The following is an 11519-nucleotide window of genomic DNA, read 5'->3' as shown; positions in this document are numbered from 1 at the left end:
TAGCAGATAACTTGTAAGCAAGCAATACTAGAGATTTTACAAATAAAGTTTCACAAAATATATATTTTGCTGTAATTGCGTGTCTAGGACTGATGTTAATAAACGTCCGGGATATTATTTGGTATAAAAATTCTTTATTCCGTATTTATGCTGACTTCTTCAGTCAAAATTGACATTTTTTCGTAGACATCCGGAAGTTCCACACATCCCTCACTGCTGCAGTAGGTAACTTGATTCTATGAACCACCGCTTGCTGCTGAAGTTGGTATCTGATTCATAACTTCCACTTACGCACTTGAGTGGTTTTACAGATGGGATGGGCAATCCTGGTCCTCGAGGGCCGGTGTCCTGCAACTTTTAGATGTGTCTCTACTTCAACACACCTGAGTCAAATAATGAGGTCATTAGTAGGACTTTGGAGAACCTGACTGTACTTGTGAGGTGATTCAGCTGTTGGATTCAGGTGTGTTGGATCAGGGAGACATCTAAGAGTTGCAGGACACCGGCCCTCGAGGACCAGGATTGCCCACCCTTGGACTAGACTCTCTACCAAATTAGATCGTTCCAGAATGGCCTTTGTGTGTCTCTCTGAGCCTGTGTTTTCTGTGATGCAGAGGTAAAATTTATAACAATTTATTTATATCACAAGCAACAAGAATTTAAAATTGGGTTACGCTTTCATATTTTTTTTTCTATTGATTTCCATGTTAATGTTTGTCATGACTTATTTCTACAGACAACAAATGTTTTCCCCCTCCAGATTCCTTAAACTAGGCGAAACAGCCCTTTATTGAAACTACAAACCATACGCTAACTTCAAAGTCGCCGAGTCCAGTGTTTCGGTTTGGTCCGCCTCTCTGTCCTCCCGACAACATTCGGCAGTTTTCGTCCAAGTGGAGGAGGAAAAAAGAAAAGCAAACAGTGGGTTGACCGCTCGCTCTGACGCGCCACGATAAAGTAGCCGCGGTTTAAACACCCACGGAGGCTGTGCGAGGAAAGTGAAGCTGTGGGGCGTCTCGGCAGAGAACAGGTGGTTTTATCCGCGGTGAGTTCACAGAGCAAGCCCTGACACACACAGCGCCGAGAGGGAACGGTCTCCTCCCAGCTTCCCCACGGACGCGGCTCGGCTCCAGTCAGTCACCGGGAACCTGTTCGACCTGACTCCACGCTGCACCGGGCAGGTAAGACTGACGTGTGTCGGTGTCTGCTCTCATTGACAGCGGCCCGCTTTGAGTAGAAGCAACAGTTGGTGTTGAGTGTGGAGACGTTATTTACTGTCCCCGTCTACATATTGACTCTGAGGGTGTCTGGGCGGACAATTTGGTGTCAGTTTCCACGCAACTGCTGGCTCTCCATAGTAAACCGTGACTCACTGCTTTCACCAGTGGGCTCTTCAACAGGTCTCCTCAGCACTGTGGGCCTTTTTGCTCCTCTCTCCCCCCGTCAGGCTCCACCTACCTTCACAACAGAGGGAGTCCTTTTGAAAAGCAAATAGATTATTCCAGAGCAGCTGCACTGGTGTAGATTAATCAGCTAGGCTAAGGATGATGGTTTCCATCAGCACTGCTGGGATGAAGAGGAGAAGAAAGAAGAGATGTTTACATGTGGGCCATCAACAGCTCTGTTCATACACACACACACGCACACGCACACACACACACACACACACACCCTCCTGGTCATTAGGAGGACAGAATACAGACCAACCATTGATAAGGCCAACTCATTAGTATCCCATTCAGCTCCATCAAAGCCTCCTCTACATACCCATCGGCCCGAGTGGCCCACCTTATGCCCAGGATCAGCTCCTTTCCCTTGGTGAACGTCCTCTGTAGGGGTGCATTGATAAATTTCCTTAATTTTAGGAGATCAGGGATTGGCCAGTGCATCTTATCTACCTCTGCAAAGGTCTGAGAGTCAGCCCCAGTCCGTTTTAGAGAGGGCTCTGACAGACCCCCTCACCAGGTCACGTCTACGGTTAATAATTACCCCACTGTTGCCAACTTAGCAAATTTGCTATATTTTCTGAATTTTCATACAAAGCAAAATTAGGAATCGGTCCAAATCGGAAATGACAGATCAGGCTTTTTAAAGATCAGCTGTTGGCCTGTCATGATGACAAATTTTGCTGGATGACGAATTGTCTGAGTAATTATTGCAATAATAAACGGTAATATTTGTGTTTTGACACCATTTTTGAGTAATAAATTGAAAGCAGCATGATAAAGCGAGCTCACCCGCTCCGAAATAAAATAAACTTTAATTTTGTACAGAACATTTAACACTGGAACTGGAAGATCTTTTAAACGTTCAGAATAAAACGCAATAACCAAAACACAATAGATAATGCAGACAAAAAACTCCACTTACAACCATAACCTGAAGTAAAATGAATTATGATGTCTCTAAACATCGTAATCCATATTCATTGTCAGAATGGAAATGATCAGGCTGATTTTAATTAATTATTCAGTTAGTTGACACATTTTTTATTGCAGCAGGCTCATATATCGGTGATCGGCTGGTTTTATTTTGAAGAAATTGACAGCAGCCTGCAGCCAAGGACATAATGGCGTAGTTGTTAGGGATGCAAAAAATATACCGGTATCAACATCGGTATCCGACATGTTAAAAATGTGCTGACATTAATATTTATTTCCATCTGTTTGCTCTTTGTGTTTTGGGAGTGTGGGAGGTCGGTCAGGTGGCGTTTGTTTGGAGGATTTTTGGGGTGCTTAACTGAAGCAGAGGAGGCAACGTCAACGATGTGGTCACTTAAATATCACATAAACTCTATAATAATTTTTCTTTTATCATGTAATGCTTTGTTATTTTTCTTTTATTATTATTATTATTTTCTTCTTCTTCTCCCTCTAACATATCAACAAAATCACTCTGTACAACAAACACCAAATAAACTACATTTGTTTACATGACAACAAAAAAGAAGCAAATATCGGTTATTGACCGTAGCAGCAATATTAATATCGGACATCGATATCGGTGCATCCCCTTGTAGGTGCATTGCTTTTTGGGATGAATTCTGCTCATGCTCTAATCAGAAGTCAGACTTTGCTGTGTTGGTTCAGACGTCCTGCTGTTTTTCCTCCGGCTGCATTGAAAACTTTCAACAGGCGCGTTCATCACGACCACAGGGCTGATGCGGCGCATGGAAATAGATCACGATGTAAACACCGTCCTGCTCGATGCAGGAAGCAAATGTGGCCCGAGAGTGACTCTGAATTTCAGTTTGAGTCACAAACCCAGGGACATCTCGCATCTTCTCAGTCTCAGTCTGTTCTCAGAATGCTGCTCGACTCGCTCAGCAGCTCTGCGGACAGGTTCTGAAAAGAGAAGAGAGGCGACGCCAAGAGCCGTCTCAGCAGCCGGGATCTGTTTCCTCATAGCGCCGGCCGTGGAATGTCCTCTGTGCACAGATCGATGAGGCAGGACGTCCCTCACTGATTCCACTTCCTCCTTCGCCGAATTAGTGATTCATGACGATTTCCTTGTGTGTTTCTCACACTCATCCAACAGAGCATGAAGAGAAAACAGCGCTGAGCAAAGAGTTAGATCTGCTTTCGAACGTTTTACACACCCCTGTTAAAAGGCCAGGATTAGGTGGTGTCATAAAACGAGTCATGGATAAATAATTAAAAACGTTTAATGTGATTTTATTCTTTAAAGAGCCTGTTTGCATGAACTAAGCCACTTTATGCTTCAGTTTTAACACTTATCTATTTTATTGCTTTATATCAGCATCCCACATCTCCTACACTCTCACAGAGAAAAGTACAAATGTCTCAGACTCGGGTAATTTGTTGAATTTAGTTCTGGAATTTGAATAGGCCATTTTAAAATGTCATCTTTCCTCTCATAAGGTCATACGTCTGCTGATCTGGATTCATGCTTGGGCTCAATGTGAATATTTTTGACCTTCATGTTTCTTTGATGTCAACCACCTGCAGAAAAACAATAAACTATCCCCAGAGCATGATTCTGCCACTACCATGTTTCCATGTTGTTAGGATCTGTAGAGATGGACTGAGGATCTCTGGATAATATTCCATTTACACGCATTTAGGGCCACATAATTTGGCCCTTTACATGGCCCTCTATATTTAGAGGGCCTCAATATAACAGTTGTGTGCTTTGATATTATTTTATCAATCAAATCAAAGCAGTTATTTGTATCTGGCAAAATTTCATCAATGTGTAAAAAAATGTTCCGTATTATTTAATTTTAATAGGTGATCACTGAATATTTATTAATATGTTAACAGTTTGTTAATGAGGAGCTTCATCAATACATTGCCTCAACCGGCCCTTTGAGGACATTCGTGCTCTTGATGTGACCCAAATTTAAAAGGATTTTGACCCCTTGACCCTGAGCATTCTGGGGGATTCCAAGGCGTTCCTGGGCCAGACAGGATGCGGAATGCTTCCAGACAGGCCTTTGTATTCCCATGGGTCTTCTCCCAGTGGGATGTGACCCTGACATCCTTTTGATCCCTTATAGCCTCTTCACGAGTTTAGCTAAAGGATCATCTAGGACAGCTGAACCTTAAATCTGCTTTATCAGATGCACTGTAACTGATGGCTGGTCTCCTGGTTGTTTACATTACAGAAAACTCCACTGTATCTCTCACTGCTTTTCTGTCTGATTCATAAGAAAAGTGATGCAATATGAATATGAGGCTGGCCTCATGTTCAGGATGGACTGCTGTTTGAAGGTATTTAAAGTTGAAATGAACCCTGTAAAAACACAAAATCTTAACTAAGTATCTTTGGTTTAGTTTCTAATGCAAATATCTGAGTTCACTTTAGATAAGACAAAACTAACTTTCATGTAACTTTTCAGCAAGATATAGGAGTTTGTTTTAAGTCATTAATTCCTTAATAATGGTAAAAAGTGCTAGTTCTACTGGAAAACTATTTCAATTAAAACAAGACATTTCCCCATCTGCTAGTGGAACTAGTAAGTTTTATCAATATTAAGGAATTATTTGTTTAAAACAAGCTCTTATATCTTGCTGAAAAGTAACTTGTAGATTACATAAAAGTAAGTTACTTGTAAGGTCTAGTTATTGCATGTATTTTTAGTAACTAGATATAGTCTCAGATTTGACACCAAACTATTTAACAAATAAACCCTTTGACTTTTCTAAACATATTTTAGAAGAGTGGAATGACTTTCCTTTTCTGTCAAGTTTGCAGTTCAGTGCACTAGGTGTGTTGAATTAGATGTGGATTATTAACTCCACTTTAATAACAACAGCAGCATTGATGGCGGATATTCTGCTTTGTGTGTGGAATGCAGCCCTCATGAACCAGATCTACCGTTTCATGTCTGTATCATTTAGACCAATCAGACTGCAGGAAATTCTTTAGAACTGTATTAGATGAGTAACATGATATTGGATGAATTTCAGCTGAAGAATCTGTAGAGATGGACTGAGGAGCTTCATTCTCTGTCCTTCAGATGCCAGATAACCACCCAGATATTGGTTTAATTAATGACATTCTTGTAGCAAATGACTCTGGAATCTCTGTTTAGATTGTACTGCAGTGTTTGGTACTGCAGACCATGGTATTTCTCTGGTTTGAAACACTGGGGTGGAACTGAGGGTTTAGCCCTGGATTTGGGTTGTTCCTGTTTGAATGACAGAACATACCAGGTAAATGATAAAGGAAGTGGACCAAGAGCCTAGATCTTGATTTCTTACAAGAGATTATTCTTGTGGGGTTCCTCAGGGCTCAATTCTCAGTCCTCTTCTTTTTTCTTCTACTTGCTCCTGTTGTGTTGTTTCTTTGTGCTTCAAAAACTGCCTGCAGTCTGTGACTCTGGTGGGCTTTGACATTTATCCCTGGTTGTAGTTACCTCACCCGCCACTGCGCTCTGTATTGTAAAGCTAGCATTTTGTCCCTGCCTATGAGGCGACATTCATACTGGATGACTCTGGTCTCCTATTGACCTGCTTCCTAATTATTTATGTACTTTCATTCAGAGAGCAGAAACCAGTTATGTATTCTGCTCTAAGGATTGTTTGCACCTCTATGTTCCTTGTGTACGAACAGAAAACAGAACGATTTTAGTTTTTCTGCACCCTCTTCTTGGAACGCCCCACAAGCTGAGCTAAAACTCAGCTTGCTCATGTCATTGAACTCTTTTTGCAAAATAAAAAAACCCCCATCCAACAACATATTTAAATTAATGTTGTCACAACTGCTATGCTAAAGAGGTTTTGATCTCAAAGTGTTTATATCTGGTTAAATAAAGATTTAGTAATAAAAAAACAAACAACTCTGGCATAATAGTACCCACAACCCATTTAATAACTTTAGTTTTCTTGAGTCATTCATCAAACTATGCAACACATTTGGAAGTAATTATGGATTGGGATTTCAAATTAAACTAATCAGTTCTGTTTTAAAGAACTTTCTTATTTTTAAGAAAATATTTGTGTGACCACAAAATGAAAAGAGGAGGAGCCTAAACGCTTCTTCACATCACTGTTTGTGTCACAGCTGGGTATTTGCTTCGCTTGCTTTCCGCCTTATGCAGGAGTAGATTGAATGAGAGCGGCAGAGACTCCTCATACAGACACACCCATCAGTGGGTTTGCTTGCAGAGCTACTTTAATAAAACGCTCAACATGGGTGGGGATCATTTAGTTTGGCCTGAAACAGGCCAGGTAGATCACATAGTGAACAGCATAAGCATAAATAAGGAGCGCTAATTTATTAATCGAGTCATCAGCCTAGCAGGAAGTGTTGTTGTAGCAACAATCTCGGATAGGTAGGACAGGCAGCACCTTCCACTCCCCTCATCTCTGAAACTGTCATGGTTTTCAGATGGTATGTTGTGATTGCACCTCGGTTTCCTCATTGCTGTCGATGCACTTCCTGTCTGCTTTTCACTTCTGGTACGTAATGTCTCCACACAACAGCAGATCACCTGAATGCACCAGAGAGCTGATGGCTTATAATGCTTCAACCCCACAGCCTCTCCTCACAGGTGAAGATGTTGTCTTATATGTCTCCAACCAATCCTGAGGCTTTCTGTGACATTTCTTTACTAAAACTATAAGGTGCATTAATATTTCTAGAGAGGCTATAGTTTTTTCTTTTTTTGCAGCAACATGTTGGACCTAAAAGGTGACACCAATAGTACTTTTCTGACTCTGTAGAGAAGTCGTTTTGGAATGTAACTCCAGGCTAAGTTCAGGGTTTCTGCTGTCGTACCAAACATCAGGTCTCACATGACTGATTAGTCAACTCAACGTCGCCATCTGGAGTCCTCTTTTGGTTGAAAGCATGTTGCTTTGCAAACAAATGATGGGGTCATTGAAATTGGAACATTTTGTCACATTATGTATTTATTGGGAATTTACTAAAACGATCAATACTAAGTAGTGTGTAACTGCAGAAGTTTTAAATGAAAAAAAAGACGTTTTTTTTTCTCCTCAGATTACAATACAAATAAAATTCTAACTTTGCATTATTTGTCCTCAGCCCCTTTTATAATCAGAAGATAAAATCCATTGTAACCAACGGCCTTCAGAAGTCATCCAGGCACTAAAGAGTCCATCTGTGTGCAATTATGATTCAGTTTCTTCTTTCACTTATTCGTTTGTCAGTTTCAGAGGTCAGCAACCTTTCCAGTCTATAACCTGCTTAGAGCTGCTAATGTTTCCTGTCCTTTTGATTAAAGACAGCTTATGATTTTAGGGAAATATTTGCATTTTATCTCTATTTGTGTTTCATACGAAACAGCTAAAACCTGCATTACCACTTTTAGCTAAAGTTATTAAAAGTCATTGTGATTGGTCCAAATGGTTACCAGGGCCACAAGTTTCAGGACCCTATACACACCTTAGCATGTCATTTTGTATCCTTTAACTTCATCTGCTGCATATCTGACATAAATGATCATAAAAAATCTACAGTGCCACAGGATTTATTTTATTGCATATTTTCTTTTTTTTTTTTTTTTTTATAAAAACTTTATAAACTTTTCTCTTAATCCCTGTTGATCCCTGGTTGGGTACATTTAGTTTTGGAACCTGATTTTAGTTCTAGATTAACTCCTTAAAGTGGGTACAGAACGTCCAATTGCAGACAGGGTGAAATGATCGGCTCCTGATTTAGTTTTAGTATAAATCCGGCTGTTCTTTGAAAGCATCAGAGAGATCAGTAAAGAACAAACAGCAAATTTGAAAGAGAACAAAGGGCAAAGAATAAATTATATAATCTGGCGCTGAAACAATCCGTAGGTTTCACAATCTGTTTATTATTCCACCGGATATTATTCAGTTTCCTTCTAATTGATAACACTACAGACACTCCAGAACACTAAATACACTTTAGTCTCTATACTGTAAACACAGAGCCACGCATAGCTGGCTCTGATTGGATGGAGAGCAGGAAGTAAAGACCTGTGTTTGGAGTGTAAACTGTACCCAGGGCTGCTGGGTGAGATCAGATCTGGAACAGGCAACGTTTGTTAAATGACCTGTCAATGTAACCTGGTTTCTCTTCTGCATTATTATAGATCTCTGCAGAGTAAAGGGGATCGATTATCTTTACAAAAAGTATTTACATTATTATGTATTTAATAAATGTATTTATGCATTTTTCACTTCACTTTAATGGACATAAATAGAACTAGGTGCAACAAATTGTCTTTGGAAATCACCTGATGACATTTTGGACACAAAAAAAAAAAAAATCTGTAAAGGCCAAAATTGGAATCATCAGGTTAGTCTTTAAAATCGGTGCAGCCCTGTTGTTTACGTTAGAACGGGGTAAAAAACCTCCGGTGACAGCACGAGCTGTTTACGGAATATTTCCTTGACCTCCAAACGGCTCAGCTGTTAGATTTCGTTAAAACACTGAAGCTGGTGTATGAACAAGAGGTCTCACTTCAACATAACCTGCAGGTGTATGTCTGTCTGCTACATTTTTGGTTAAAACATTTTTGTTGTCCGTGTGGCGAAGTTACGGTTGCTGGAGTAGCAAGATGTTTTATTTGAGAGTAATACTTCATAATGGTGTATGGCCCAGTTAAACTAACAGTCATTTTTAAAATTAAAAGTTACTGGACTAAATGTAAGTAGTAACTACTCACCTCTGGTTCTTGGGTTTTTCCTAAAACATCCCTTCATGGAAGCTTTGTATATTTAGATCAGTGAAATTTTGTCCTCACAGAAAGGAAATGTCAGGATGATTTGGTTGCATGTTAACAGATGGATTTTTGGAATTTGTGTAATTGCTTTTATAACTTTATCACATTGTTTCCAATCATAAGTCTGTAGCTCCGTTTCCATTACGAATGTGCACAAAACTTTGTCAATATTCTGCTGATGCTGAAACAACACAATTTCACAATTGCTGTGTTTTTATGAAAGAATAAATGCAATAAAAATCACTTGTAATTTTCACGCGATAAATCGCGATTGTTCATCCGATAAATCATAAAACTTTCCGCAACGACGTTGTCCTACTACTTCCTGTCTTTGTGTTTCGAAAGTTTAGCCAAAACCTATTATCAAAAAACTTTTCTTTTTAAATTGGCGTGCTTCCATTAAGCAAATGTATTTTCAAAATGTCAAACTGTGCAATCATGGTCAATGGAAACACAGCTACTAAACAGACTGATAATTATTCATGTCTATACCTGTTTATACCTTTGTGCAATACCCTTTTCTCGCCACATGGTGGTGATGTCTGATCTCTTTTATCTTCCTCAAGTATGTCATCTTCAGGGTTCACCTCATTAACAAAAATCGTGATAATTAGAAATAATGTACTGTAAAGTTTTCATGGAAAATAAATCTTTAGCTTTGCTCCATTTGTACTTTAGCAAGTGTTTCTACATGATGTCAGCTTTATAATTTGCCTGATTTTTCTGCTCCTAATTGAGCAGACCTGTGAACGAACATGCCATCTGTCACCCTGGCACCGCCAGGTGGTCCAAACATACAGGAAACGGACCAATAATGCTTCATCTACTCCGTTTGTTCCCAGGAGAGAACCAGAACATGTGAAATGCGTCTGATAGAGGGCTAAACCTGCAGCACAGGACCATGCATCATTGTGCAGCTTGTTTTGTGTGTGTGTGTGCGCGTGTGTATTTGTGTGTCTGTGTGTGCTTCTTCTGTGACATGAATAACTTTTTTGTCCCATTAATTGTCCCATTAATTAGTTCAGTTTGCATGTGTGTGGGGTCCTACATATCATATTACTCTCAGGTTTATTTACTGGAAGGACCAAGTCGTAACAAACACAAGCAGGGTGTTATTAATCAAACACACAGGCTTTTCACGGAAAAATCAATCATTTACCAACTCAATTCAACAAATTTTGTAATTAATGCATTTCTCAGAATATCAGAATGTATGTTGTGTTCTACATACATCACGTTTCCCTGGATGCATCCGAGTAGAAGTAAAATCTGATTTATGAAGCCTTTGACAGAAAGCAGTGTGTGGTTTCCTCTCGCCCTGGGATGGTAGAGCCGGTAAAGTGGGTCCCTCTGTCTGGTCTGACTGGTTGAAGAACTTCCCAACTACTCCCACGTACAGTAAGGCTTGCCCGCTGCACGCTCCTTTCATCCCGTTTCCTCCAGCATTCACTGCATTTCATAAGCCAGAAGTCCAAATATGGGTATGTCTTGTGAGAGTGGGCGAATAGTTCAGCTTGCATAAAGCAGTTTCCTGTTAGACAGGTATGGAAGAAGAAAAGAAGAATAATGCTAACAACATGCACATATCAGGACCGAGATGAGGGAGGGGCACGACCCTTTGACCTCCTGGAGGAAAGTAGAAGCTACTGCTGAGGCGTGCAGCCCAACTTTGCTCTCCAGTGGCAAATAAATCATTAACGACTGCCTGTGGTGGAATTGGCGTGTAAATTTGTCCCAGAGCCAGCATCACTTTGATGGATTCTCATGTTTCCATAGACTCCCAAAGCATCTCCAAACAAAGAGCAGTGTGTGCTTTGTCACTGAGGCCCAGTCGGGACACCTGTAGTTAGAGGGCAGAGCGTCTGCAAGCTTCTGAAACAAGAAACCAAACTCCTAAAAGTCAGTGGAGCCTTCAGTGTGTGAGGCAGGACGCACAATCCTACCCTGTCTTCTTCTTCTTCTTCTGCACAGACTCCCTGTCTGTGCACTCGCTCCAGCCAGGTGGTTCATTCACACTTCGGAGGACCTCCAAGTTTTTGTTTGCTGTGATTTACAGAATTCATTGTGCTCTGAACAAGGCCTCCCATTTTGCACCAGGGATGCTTCCTGAGAGCTGACCAGCTTCTCCTCTAGTCAGCTCTCTGACCCTCTTAATCTGGCAGCCTGAAATATTTGCTGGACAAATTAGTTTCCAAGCATGAAAAGAGGGAAGTGAAGGGAAGATGAGGATGAGGGGGAGGCAGGGATCATTTTTAAAGGGAGTTAGGGGAGGGCTGTAGAGGAAGTGACCCACAATGCGAGCCCCTTCCTGCACCCAACATGTCTCTGAAAC

The 11519-nt window shown here is 40.6% G+C and overlaps 1 protein-coding gene across 2 annotated transcripts in view; it reads left to right on the top strand.

Annotated features, from left to right (window-relative positions):
• Window positions 1–466: 466 nt before the first annotated feature.
• Window positions 467–11519, top strand: part of gng12a (guanine nucleotide binding protein (G protein), gamma 12a) — a 31437-nt gene continuing 20384 nt past the window's right edge. Inside the window, exons 1-2 of one of the 2 annotated variants that reach the window (XM_044133032.1) lie at window positions 467–616; window positions 761–1181. The gene's annotated coding sequence lies outside the window, so the exon portion shown is untranslated. The remainder of the gene's footprint in view (window positions 617–760; window positions 1182–11519) is intronic. The other variant, XM_044133031.1, reaches the window with a different exon arrangement.

This window comes from Gambusia affinis, linkage group LG12 (genome assembly GCF_019740435.1).
Source record: "Gambusia affinis linkage group LG12, SWU_Gaff_1.0, whole genome shotgun sequence".
Taxonomy (NCBI): domain Eukaryota; kingdom Metazoa; phylum Chordata; class Actinopteri; order Cyprinodontiformes; family Poeciliidae; genus Gambusia; species Gambusia affinis.
This window is presented reverse-complemented; position numbering and strand designations above follow the sequence as displayed.